This window comes from Canis lupus, chromosome 27 (genome assembly GCF_003254725.2).
Source record: "Canis lupus dingo isolate Sandy chromosome 27, ASM325472v2, whole genome shotgun sequence".
Lineage (NCBI taxonomy): Eukaryota > Metazoa > Chordata > Mammalia > Carnivora > Canidae > Canis > Canis lupus.
The window spans coordinates 43,228,027-43,240,590 of record NC_064269.1 but is presented as its reverse complement, the minus strand read 5'-3'; the positions used below and the strand labels follow the sequence as shown (position 1 = coordinate 43,240,590).

Below are 12,564 nucleotides of genomic sequence, written 5' to 3'. Positions count from 1 at the left end.
GATCTCGCTCTTCTTGAAGGGAGTAAAACTTTAAACCCAGCCACCCTCACAATTTACCCACCTGCGCCAAAAGCAGAGGGCTTCTCTTCCCTCTCGACCCATCCCGCCAGGAGGGAAATAATACTCATCAAACACCAAAGCAGAAATGTGAGACCCAGTGCAACAGCTTCTCCAACTGCCTCAAAGGCAGCATCCACAGCTCCTCTCCCTTTTGAAATAGTCCTTCATCTCCTATCTTACCATTTCACAGAAAAAAAATCCTCCTCTCTTTCAACATTTGACAACAGTCGCCTGGACACACAGATCCACCCCGACCGCACCCCAACCTCCTCAGGGCTCCCCGTTCTCCACCTCGCCACCACCTCGCCCGCACCACCACGCCTCAGAAAGCCTCGCTCTCCAAGCACCGGGAACCCCTCCTCGCGTCTCCCACCTCGGGCTCCCCGCGTCCGCCGCCTCAGCTCCCGCCCAGCCCCGGAGCTGGCGGGGTGGAGCCCGCGGGGGGCTGGGGTGGGCTGGGGTGGGGTCCGCCCCTCCCCGGACGGTCCCATCCCCCCGGCGGGGAGAGGGGGGAGGGGGTCCTGAAGCCTCACCTACGGCTCCGCCCCTCCCCGGGGGCGCGCTGCCCAGCCCTAGCCAGGGCCGTGAGGAAGCAGCAGGCTAAGAAAAGGCAAAAAAGCCTCAGCGCCAGCGGCAGGCGGGAAGCTCTCAGTCCCGCCCGACTTCCGAGCTGCCTACACGGCGGCCGTCTCACCCTCCTCAGGCGGGCTGCTGCTGCTGCTGTTGCCGCTGCTGCCGCCCGGGCGCCGCCGCCGCCTCCGCCGCCGCCGCCACTACCGCCGCCGCCGTCGCCGCCGCCACAGCCACAGCACGGCCCCAGCGCCCGCCGACGTCACCGCGCCCCGCCCCCTGCGCGAGACACCTAGCCCCGCCCCGCCCCGGCCCGGCCCGGCCGCGAGACCTCGCGAGCTCCGCCCCCTCCTGTCCCAGCCACCTAGGCTGCCCGCACCCTCCTGGGAGTGCGCGTGGCAGCCCGCCCGCCTCCGGTGCCTTCCAGACGGAGGTGGGTCAGGGTGACGAGTGGGGTGACTCAAGATTCCGGCGGCGATCGCGCGCTCGAGCACAGCAACGGGCGCGGGGCGTCCACACCCCCACGCGCGGCCCCTGCGGCCACGGGAAGGGAGAGCCGGACTCGGCTCCGGGAAGCGGCGGTAGGTGGGAACGCGGCCAGGCGGCGTTTGTCTCCTTGGGCTTGCCGTAGGAAGCGGGCTGGCAGGGCCCGAGGAGCGGAGTCGTAGCTTTCCCGAAGCCCAGGGTCGCCCCACCCCCTGCTCCGGGGGGCGTCCGCCAGCCCCGGGACCGCCGCCGCCGCGGAGTGGGTCTGAGGTCGTCGTGCGTTCCGGGCTGCGCTCCCACGGCTGCAGTGGCAGCCCTTTGTCCGGGGAAATTGTATTTTCCTCCACCCTTTGCTTCTGCGAATGTGGCCGCGGGGCTGCCCACGAGACCTCAGGGAAAAACAGGCGTCGCAGAAGACCTACAACGGGGTGCTTGGTTTTTCTGTGGGAGCTCCGCGGGGCGGAAGAGCGCCGGCGGGATTTAAGGTGCACGTTCAGCTGTGCCCTGTGCCCCTTGCGGTGCTACGTTGTCTTCGTCGGCCCTCGGAGCATCTAGGCGAGTCCGCTGGGCAAATGGTACTTCATTTCAGGAAACCCAATTTTCTTGTCCTGAATTGCAGTCGATTTTCTTCCATCGGAGTCACGCAAAGAGGGCAACTGCACCTATTATTTAAGAATGTAGGTAAACTATCCCTTAACCAAGAAGGTAGGAGTGCTGTGAATTACATTGGCCCCAGCGTTTTCCGTTGCGTCGAATAATTTAAAATGGCCTTACAAGGAGTAGACTCGTCATTTTACCCCTACTTATTCTCCACCACAGTTAACCAATTTGCACTCCATAATTCCACTAACATTTTCCCGTCCCTCTTCAATGTTAACATTCATTCATTCACCAAATTCTACTGTTTCATCCCGCCCAGACTCTCTTCCCTCCCAGATCACCACGCACTTGGATTATTGCAGTTCCCCGTCCCGCTGTAGAGTCGCCCCCTTCAGTACATTCAACATATGCCTACCATTTGTTAAGACTGTGCTTGCTGCCAGAGAAGGTTGTATAGCTGCCAAATAAGCATCCTAAAATACTTCAGTTTTTTAGACATCTGGCCTTCCCCCCCCCCCCCCCAGAATAAAGCCATCCTTCTTCCACTATTTTTCAAGATCTTTCTCATCTAACTGCTGATTTACTCATCCTGTTACTCCCCAGCAGGGTGGTGAGGTAAAAGAAAAGTGGGAGGCCCATCCTAGTTTCCATTATGCCACTTTCTACTTGTATGATCCAGGGAAAATCACTTTATTTCTGGGTTCTACTTTTCTTAACTGTAAAATGGGATGTGAACTAGACGTCTGAGATCCAACATATCACTAAAATGTGTGGGTTAGTATGCTAAGCACTAAGTTATACATACAACAGGGTGCTAGCAATATCACAGACTCAGAATTTTGGCAGCTTGTTTTCTTATGTTTTGGGAGGGGGTTTGTTTTTTGTGGGGTTCTTTTTTTCCCTCCCATTGGTTGTTTTTTCTTATTCCCGACTCTGCCCCAGATTTTTTTTTTTTTAAACTTACGTTTAGGGATCCCTGGGTGGCGCAGCGGTTTGGCGCCTGCCTTTGGCCCAGGGCGCGATCCTGGAGACCCGGGATCGAATCCCACGTCGGGCTCCCGGTGCATGGAGCCTGCTTCTCCCTCTGCCTATGTCTCTGCCTCTCTCTCTCTGTGTGTGACTATCATAAAAAAAAAAAAAAAAAAAAAAACTTACGTTTAGTATTTTTTTAATTAAAGCCAGCTGAGTGCTCCCTTCGGCAGCACATATACTAAAATTGAAATGTAGGACGCCTGGGTGGCTCAGCGGTTAAGCGTCTGCCTTCAGCCCAGGGTGTGATCCTGGAGACCCGGCATCCAGTCCCGCATCGTGCTCCCTGCATGGAGCCTGCTTCTCCTTCTGCCTGTGTCTCTGCCTCTGTGTGTGTCTCTCATGAATAAGTAACTAAAAATCTTAAAAAAAAAAAAAAAACTAAAATTGAAATGTTAGAAGATTAGTATAGCTCCTGTGCAAGGATGACACTCAAATTAATGAAGCATTCCATAATTTGCAACTAATGTAACATTGGTTGTCAACTATACTTCAGTATATACTTTTTTATATACTTAAATAAGCTGGGAGAGCCTAGGTGGCTCAGTTGGTTAAGTGTCTGCCTTTGGCTCAGGTCATGATCCCAGCGCAAGTCATGATGCCAGGTCCTGGGATCCAGGCCCCTGTCAGGTTCCTTGTTGGGGTGGGGGAGGGTTCTGCTTCTCCCTCCCCTGCTCTTGCCCCCTTGCTCGCATTCTCCGTCTCTCTCCCTCTCAAATAAAATCTTTTAAAATTTAAAAATAATAATTTTTTTAAAAGCTAGCTAACTAAGCACATGCATTCATTACCTCTTCTTCCTGAGACCCGTTAAAATGATACGAAACTCATACATAATAGAAAGTGGGAAGAGACCACCAAGACATAATTTTTTCTTAATTTACACACCAAGTGAGTACAGTCTGACTAAACAAAATGAAAGAAACTGTAATGTGTAATAGGTGCAGGAGGTGCTACAGCCAATAGGGAAGTGAAATAAACATTTCTATATAGAACAGAAGAACCCTTCCTTATCTTGGATACAGTACCCTAGGCATTTATTCCAGGCTAAAAATCAAGAGTTCTCATAATCTCTGGGGAGGAGCTAGGTGGCTATTTGAGCATTTAATGTCTAAGAGTAAAGCAGTCTTCATTCTGGCACAATAGCTATTTCTCTACCCACTCACCCCTGAGTGAAGTTGTACAAGTTGGCAGGACCCTCCCAAGTTCACAAGGTTTCTAATCAGCATTCCAATTACTTCATCTTAAACATAAACAGACAACCAAGGATTAGATTATTTGATATTTAAAAGCAGTTTCAATTTAGGGGGAGGGAAGAAAGATAAACAGAAAAAGTGGCCATAGAGGAAATAGAGAAACTTCACAGAACTTGAAAAATAATTAGGATACTCATGGACTTTCATTACACCTGTGAACAAGAATATCATATTCAGTATACTTAGATGAAGTATTTTATTTATTTATTTATCCATGAATAAAAGGTAGGTCTTGAAATCATAAATAAGAAATCGCCAAAATTATAAATTCACTTGAACTGTTAAAAGAGTAAGTGAATGAAATTTTTTAAAATAGGAGAAATACAGGGGTACCTAGATAGCTCAGTCAAAAAAGCACACGATTCTTGATCTCCCAATCATGAGTTTGAGCCCCATGTTGGATGTAGAGATTACATAAATAAATAAATAGACTTTAAAAGAAGAAGAAGGGACACCTGGGTGGCTCAGCAGTTGAGCATCTGCCTTTGGCTTAGGGTGTGATCCTGGGCCTGGGAATTAAGTCCCGCATCAGTGGACACCGAACCTATACATATACAATGGAATATTACTCAGCCATTAGAAACTACAAATACCCACCATTTGCTTCAACGTGGATGGAACTGGAGGGTATTATGCTGAGGAAGTAAGTCAATCGGAGAAGGATAAACAGTGTATGGTCTCATTCATTTGGGGAATATAAAAAATAGTGAAAGGAAATAAAGGGGAAAGAAGAGAAAATGGGAAATATCAGTGAGGGTGACAGAACATGAGAGACTCCTAACTCTGGGAAACGAACAAGGGGGGGTGGAAGGGGAGGTGGGCGGGGGGTTGGGGTGACTGGGTGATGGGCACTGAGGGGGACACTTGACGGGATGAGCACTGGGTGTTATGCTATCCGTTGGCAAATCAAACTCCAATAAAAAAATTATATACAGGGGCAGCCTGGGTGGCTCAGCGGTTTAGCGCCGCCTGCAGCCCAGGCCCTGATCCGGGAGACCCGGGATCCAGTCCCACGTCAGGCTCCCTGCATGGAGCCTGCTTCTCCCTCTGCCTGTGTCTCTGCCTCTCTCTGTGTCTCTCATGAATAAATAAAATCATAAAAAAAAAAGTAATTCTACGTCTGTGATTAAATCTTCCTTTAAAAAAAAATATATATATATATACAAAAAAAAAAAAGGAAAAAAGAGATCTGTAGATCAGACCTACTTGGAGTGCTTGTTGAAACTAAAAATGCCCTACCCCCATCCCCACTCACCTCACCACCAATTTTGATTCATTAGATATGGAATAAAATTGGAAAATATGCATTTAAATAAAAAAGTCCCGCATCGGGCTCTATGTAAGAAGCCTGCTTCTCCTGCCTATGTCTCTGCTTCTCTCTGTGTCTCTCACGAATAAGTAAATAAAATATTTTTTAAAATAAAAAAATAATAAAAGAAGACATACACAAAGAGATGGAAATTGCAAAAGAAAGTATAAGAAAATCAATCCAAGAGGACTAATATTACAGGAGAAAGAGAAAGCAAAGTAAATAAAAGATGGAAAATTACTAAAAAAAATAGTGGAAGAAAACTTCCCAGAGCTTAAAGTGTCTACTAGTGCAGAGCAATAACAAAGAAAAAACAACCTTGTAAAATGTTGAAGTTCAAACATTATACCATTATTGATATAAAGGTAAAAATAGAGTGGACAGTTAAAGATGTGGAACTTAGGGAGAAAAAGATACAAGTAAAGATAAAAGTATTCAAGAGATTATTATTGGCAGAACTTTTCTGGTTTTAAAATGCATGTTAGAAGTAGAAAAAGTAACCAATGGAGGAACAAGGAATTGTTAGTCTATTTTGAGAGGTAGGAAGACACAAGGAACAGGATTTATAAGTAAGCTAAATCATCATTAATCTAGGTAGTTCATCAAGATATGGTAGCAGAAGACTTAAAGTATTATAATGGCAATACTCCCCTATTCTTCTGCAGATTCTATGCAATACTATTAAAATCTCAGCTGCCTTTTTTTTTTTTTTCCAAAAATTGGCAAGCTGAGTCCCTCACATGGAAATATAAGGGATGCAAGATAGGCAAAATAATCCTTAAAAGAAAACACTTATTCTTCCTGATTTCAAAACTGACTACAAAACCACAGTGATCTAGGGATGTCTGGGTGGCTCAGCGGTTGGGCATCTGCCTTCGGCTCAGTGCGTGATCCTGGACTTCTGGGATCAAGTCCCACATCAGGGTCCCTGCATGTAGCCTGCTTCTCTGCCTGTGTCTCTCATGAATGAATGAATAAATAAATAAATAAATAAATAAATAAATAAATACCACAGTGATCTAGATAATGTAATACTGGAAAAGTGGTGGACATATATACCAGTGAAATAGAATTTAATATTAAGAAATAATGCATTTACGAACAATTTTTAATAACATCGACAGGTCAATGAGAAAAGAATAGTCTTTTCAACAAAGAGTGTTGTAACAGTTGTATATCTAAGTGCAAAAGAATGAAACTGGACCCTGCCTCACCCATACAAAATTTAATTCAAAATGGACCATAGGGGATGCCTCGTTGGCTCAGCAGTTAAGCGTCCACCTTCAGCTCAGGGTATGATCCTGGAGTCCTGGGATCAAGTCCCACATCGGGCTCCCTGCATAGAGCCTGCTTCTCCCTCTGCCTGTGTCTCTGCCTCTCGCTCTCCATGTCTCTCATGAATAAATAAGTAAAATTTAAAAAATAAAAAATAAATCATTTAAAAAAATTTTTAAATAAAAAATAAGTAAAATCTTTTTTAAAAAATGGACCATAGATCTAAATATAAATGTTAAAACTATAGTACTGGGCAGCCCTGGTGGCTCAGCGGTTTAGCGCCACCTTCAGCCCAGGGCAGGATCCTGGAGACCCAGGATCGAGTCCCACATCAGGCTCCCTGCATGAAGCCTGCTTCTCCCTCTCCCTGTGTCTCTGCCTCTCTCTCTCCCTCTGTCTCCCATGAATAAATAAATAAAATATTTTTAAAAAATAAAAATAAAACTATAGTACTTTCAGAGAAAATATAGGTATATTTCTGTGTGACCTTGGATTAGGCAATAGTTTTTTTAGCTATAAAACCAAACATACAAGTGACAAAAAAAATAGGAAAATTAGACTTCACCAAAATGGAAAACTTTTGTATTATTCAGCCTTAAAAAGGAAGGAAATCCTAGCATATTACAATGTAGTGCTCATTTCGACAGCATATATACATGTTACAATATGAATGAATCTTGGAGACCTTATGCCAAGTGAAATCACCCACCCACAGAAGGTCTGTATATTGTACAGTTCCATCTATATAAGATACCTAGAGTACTCAAATTCATAGAGTCAGAAAGTAAAAAGGTGATTGCCAGGGGCTTGGGGGAGGAAGAATATGGAGTTAGTGTTTAGGAATTAGAGTACTTTGCATACTTCAGTTTGGAAAGATGAAGTTCTGGATATGATGGTGGTGATGATTGCATCTCAATACGAATGCACTTAATGCCATACAATTGTACACTTAAAAATGGTTAAAATGGTAAATTTTATGTTGTATATATTTTACCACAATAAAAAAATTTATCTCTTGTACTTCAAGTACACTGGTTTGGACTGAATTGTGTTCCTTCAAAGTTCCTCACTCTTTCCCAAACCCTCAACATATTTGAAGAAAGGCCTTCCAAAGGTAATTAAATTTAAATGAACTTGTAAGAGTGAAACCTTAATCCAATAGGACTAGTGTCCTTGTAGGAAGAGGAAGAGACACTTGGGGGATAAGCATAAAGCAAAGGCTTCATGAGGACACAACCAGAAGATGGCCATCTGCAAGCTGGCCAAACCTACTAGCACCTTGATCTTGGATACCCAGCCTCCAGAACTGAGAAATAAATTTTTGCTGTTGAATGAGATTTTGTTATGATATCCCTACCAGACTAATGCAGATTTTTATACTGAGAAGTGAGGTGTTGCTCCAATAGTTTAAAAATGTGGAAGTAGGGCAGCCCCAGTGGCTCAGCGGTTAGCGCTGCCTTCAGTCGAGGATCCTGGGATCGAGTCCCATGTCCCCATGTCCGGCTCCCTGCATGGAGCCTGCTTCTCCCTCTGCCTCAACCTCTCTCTCTCTCTGTCTCTCATGAATAAGTAAATAAAATCTTTTTTTTTTTTTTTTTTTTAATGTGGAAGTAGCTTTGGAATTGGTTTGTGAATAGAGGCTGGAAGATTTTTGAGGTTCATGTTAGAAAAGGCCCAGATTGCCTTTGAAGAGAGACTGTTGTTTCAAAAATGGATATTTAGGGCAGCCCGGGTGGCTCAGCAGTTTAGCACCACCTTCAGCCCAGGGCGTGATCCTGGAGATCAGGGATCGAATCCCACGTTGGGCTCCCTGCATGGAGTCTGCTTCTCCCTCTGCCTATGTCTCTGCTGCCTGTCTCTTTGTGTCTCTCACGAATATATATAGTTTTTTTTTTTAATTTTTTTTTAATTTCTATTTATTTATGATAGTCACACAGAGAGAGAGAGAGAACCTCTGATTTACAGCCAACTGCTCAGAAGTACAGATAACAATCTGAACTTGCAGATGGCATCCTGAGTTGGAGGGGATCACTGGAACCTCCAATTTGTAGCCAGTTGGCCAGAGACACAGGTAATAACATAGGCTTGCATCTGGCATATGAAGGAGCAGGGAAAAGAGTAGTAGGACAGCACTCTTGTGGGACTCAGCCCTTAATCTGTGGAATCTGATATTATCTCTGGGTAGACACTGTCAGAATTGAATTGAATTGTAAGATATCCAACAGGTTTCTGGAAAATTGCTCCTTGGTGATGTGGGAAACCCCCCCACACACACACATGTTGCAATTGGGCATGGTACCTAATTACTATCCATATTACAAAAAGAAAAGGTATATTCTAGAAAGCACACCAAAGGGGTGGCTGGAAAATCGTATGATAAAGAGTTCATAGGTGCTGTAGGGTCCAAGGGCAGGCTGCCTGAGGGCAGGCTGCCTGAAGACAGGCCACTTTGGCATGAACACTGTTTTGAATTAAACACAATGGAAACCCAGTAGATTCATAAAAAGCTTTTCACCTCCCCCTCAACTGACTCTTTGAACCAGGAAAAGAGCTATTAATAGAGACTTCTCTTTACCTAAGAAACTTACCTACATAATAAGGTAACCTTGGTTTTTCAAGCATCTTTCAACTTCCTGCTAATGGTCTTTCCCCACTTTGGATCCTCAGATACCTTCCCTTTGTTCATACAAGCATCATATTGCTTCACTGTCTTTGGAAAATCCATGTCTATGTGGATTCCCTGTATGTATGCTATTAAATTTGATTTTCCTTTGTTAATCTGTCTCCTATCAATTTGATTCTTAGCCCAGCCAAAAGGACATTAAAGGTAGAGAAAATTCTTCCTCCTGATAGTGTGATTCATAGATTTAATCAGCCATCTCAGAAGTATCTAGGAATAGCGATGGAACTATAACAGCAGAAGCACTGCCAGCTTGGAATAAAGGGGACAGAGTCAACAAAATAAAGGAATCCTGTTGGACTTCTGGGATTCCACAGAATAAAAAAATTGAACTATGTGGCTGCCAGTCCCCATTATCCTTAAAGAAAAGGGAAGAATAGCACCAAAAGCTGTTCAGAAATAAGCATAACTGTCACTCCTACCATGAGTCTGGAGGATACAGGCCTAGGGGGTCAAGGCTGTATCTTCAGTTTTAGTGGGTCAGGCTGCTACCAACCAGTCCCTCAGGAACAAAGTTATTGCCCAGAAACAAGAAGATGATGCTGCCACCCCTGGAGCTCCAGAGGCAAAGCATTGAGCCAAACGAGATTACTCTTGAGCCTTAAAATCTAATGGAATTATCTTGCTAAATTTTGGACTTCCTTTGGATCCACACCTCCCCCTTTCTTCTTTCTGATTTCTCTCTTTTATTATTATTACTTTTTAAGATTTTGTTTATTTGTCAGAGAGAAAGAGTGTAAGCAGGCAGAAGAGCAGGCAGAGGGAGAAGCAGGCTCCCTGATGAGCAAGAAGCTGGATGCTGGACTCTGGACTCAATCTCAAGAGCCTGGGATCATGACCTGAGCCGAAGGCTGATGCTTAACTGACTGAGCCACGCAGGCATCCTGATTTCTCTTTTAAAATATGAATGTTGTAGTAGCAAATTAGTTCTGAATTATGAAACATTTGCTATTTAGCAAGCTAGCAAATGATGCACATATTTTGTTTTTCATGTACTGGGCAATATAAGTGAAATTAAATCTGTCCTTTTTCCCCTCTCGAATGAGGTTTCCATTTGGAAAAAAGACTTGCACTGTTGCATATGTTCTGGGGACATAGACTTCTCATAATTTCCACTTAGGGGCACTTAAAGATTTTTTCCTATTGGAACACTTTTACACTTTCTGATGTATAGTACTTGAAGTTCTTGCCAGAAAATTGCTTTTGAGTTTTGAAGGCTTTATTCAAACTACTTTTAAATAAGTGGTTTATTGTCAGTGCTGTGTTTCATTTTGTTTTATAGAATATTTTTCCTCTACCCTTTTATTTATTTCCTTCCCATTTTAAACATATATATAATTTCCAATCCAGGATATTGCCTTGCCACCCATGAAAACTGTTCTGGCACCAAAAGTAATGAGAAATGTTCAGTGTATTAGAAAATTAGAGTAAAGAGCCACTCAGCTTCAGTTTTTACATACCATGAATAAAACATTAAAACATCACATGGAGAAGTTTACATGGTGATTGTTCACCTGCAGTACTGCAGACTTTTAACATTTTGTATCCTTTTCAGTGAACCAGAATAAAAATATTCATTGACCATTATGGTTATTTGCTGATTTTTTTTTTTTTTTGATGGTAATCTATCCTTATGACACTATGGCAACCAAACTGGCTTTACCATCTTCGCTTTAGCAGTTATCGAAGACAATGGATTATCATCTTTATTACTATCTGTCTTAAGCATTATATGCTAGTGGAATCTAGTTTAATTGTTTCAGATGGAAAAGTATTTGAATTTCCATTTTGAATGTGTTTGGACTAAACAAACAATAAACTACTGATGTCTGCAGCATTTATCTATGTCCCTAATTTAATCTGTAGGTTTGTGTTCCAAAGTATTTTCTCCCAATTGCATTTCATACAACCTAAGTAAAAATAAGTAATTGTTCTAAAACAAAAACAATAAACACACAAAAAATTTTTTAAATAAAATGCAGGTGCTTGAGTGGCTCAGTCAGTTAAGCATCTGCCTTGGGTTAAGGTCATGATCCCAGGGCCCTGGGATTGAGTCCAAATCCCCATTTGGGCTCCCGGCTCAGTAGAGAGTCTACTCCCTCTCCCAACCTTCCTGCCTGTGTGCACTTGCTCTCTCTCTTTCTAATAAAAATAAATAAATAAATCTTGAAAAAAATAAAATGGAAATGTCTATGCATGCCTATCTCGCCATTCTATCTTGGAAGCACAGAATTTCTGTTTCACAGGCTCAAAGCTGAAAGAAGAATTTTGCCTCAATATCAATCATATTTCAAGTCTCATCCATACCTGGTTGAGATAATATTTAGATGAGGCTTTTGACATAGAGCTGCTTCTGGGTTAAGAATTTGGTATTGGGGTGAATGTATTTCGCATTTTAAAAAGATATAAATTTTGGGTACCCAGAAGGTAGAGTTGTTTAGGACAGAACTGTGTTCTCCTAATATTTATATGTGGAAGCTTTAACCCACAATGTGGCTGTATTTGGAGACAGGGCCTTTTAAAAGGTGATAAAGGGGCACCCCCGGTGGTGCAGCGGTTTAGCGTCGCCTGCAGCCCGGGGTCTGATCCTGGAGACCCAGGATGGAGTCGCGCGTCGGGCTCCCTGCATGGAGCCTGCTTCTCCCTCTGCCTGTGTCTCTGCCTCTCAGTCTCTCTCTCTCTCTGAATAAATAAAAATTTAAATAAATAATTAATTAATAATTAATAATTAATAATTAATAAATAAAAGGTGATAAAGGGGGCAGCCTCGGTGGCGCAGCAGTTTAGCGCCGCCTGCAGCCCAGGGCGTGATCCTGGAGACCCTGGATCGATACCCACGTCAGGCTCTCTGTATGATGCCTGCTTCTCCCTCTGCCTGTGTCTCTGCCTCTCTCTCTCTGTCTCTATGAATAAATGAATAAAATCTTTAAAAAAAAAATAAGAGGTGATAAAGGTTAAATTAGGTCATATCCAGTCTGTAGTATTTTGTTATGGCAGCCCTAGTAGACTAACTCAGACACTACCAGGAAAGTGAAATGACAGCACACAGAATGGGAAAAAATTTTACAAACCGTATATCTGATATAATATCTAGAATATATAAGTAACTCTTAAAATTCAATGATAAAAAGACAACCCCATTTTAAAAAATGGGTACAAAATGTGAATAGATATTTCTCCAAATAAGATATACAAACAGGCAAAAAGGAAACTTTGTGAAAATTATGCACACCATTTCTTTTCTTTTTTTTTTTTTTTCCTATTTTTAACTGTGCACACCATTTCTGCTTGTATACCACAGT

General features: G+C 43.3%; 2 protein-coding genes and 1 pseudogene across 22 annotated transcripts in view; 2 read left to right on the top strand and 1 right to left on the bottom strand.

Moving 5' to 3' along the window:
* Window positions 1-854, bottom strand: part of ERC1 (ELKS/RAB6-interacting/CAST family member 1) — a 539,401-nt gene extending 538,547 nt beyond the window's left edge. For 17 of the 18 annotated variants that reach the window (XM_049102528.1, XM_049102532.1, XM_049102526.1 and 14 more), the window contains exon 1: window positions 594-854. The gene's annotated coding sequence lies outside the window, so the exon portion shown is untranslated. Of the gene's footprint in view, window positions 1-433; window positions 469-593 lie in introns of those variants that run through there. The other variant, XM_049102531.1, reaches the window with a different exon arrangement.
* RAD52 (RAD52 homolog, DNA repair protein) overlaps window positions 1-12,564 on the top strand; it is a 117,395-nt gene that overhangs the window by 27,198 nt on the left and 77,633 nt on the right. The window contains exon 1 of one of the 4 annotated variants that reach the window (XM_049102549.1): window positions 1,044-1,063. The exons of the other annotated variants lie outside the window; for them this stretch is intronic. The gene's annotated coding sequence lies outside the window, so the exon portion shown is untranslated. Of the gene's footprint in view, window positions 1-1,043; window positions 1,064-12,564 lie in introns of those variants that run through there. 4 annotated transcript variants of the gene reach the window in all.
* LOC112669101 (U6 spliceosomal RNA) lies at window positions 3,107-3,205 on the top strand (annotated as a pseudogene).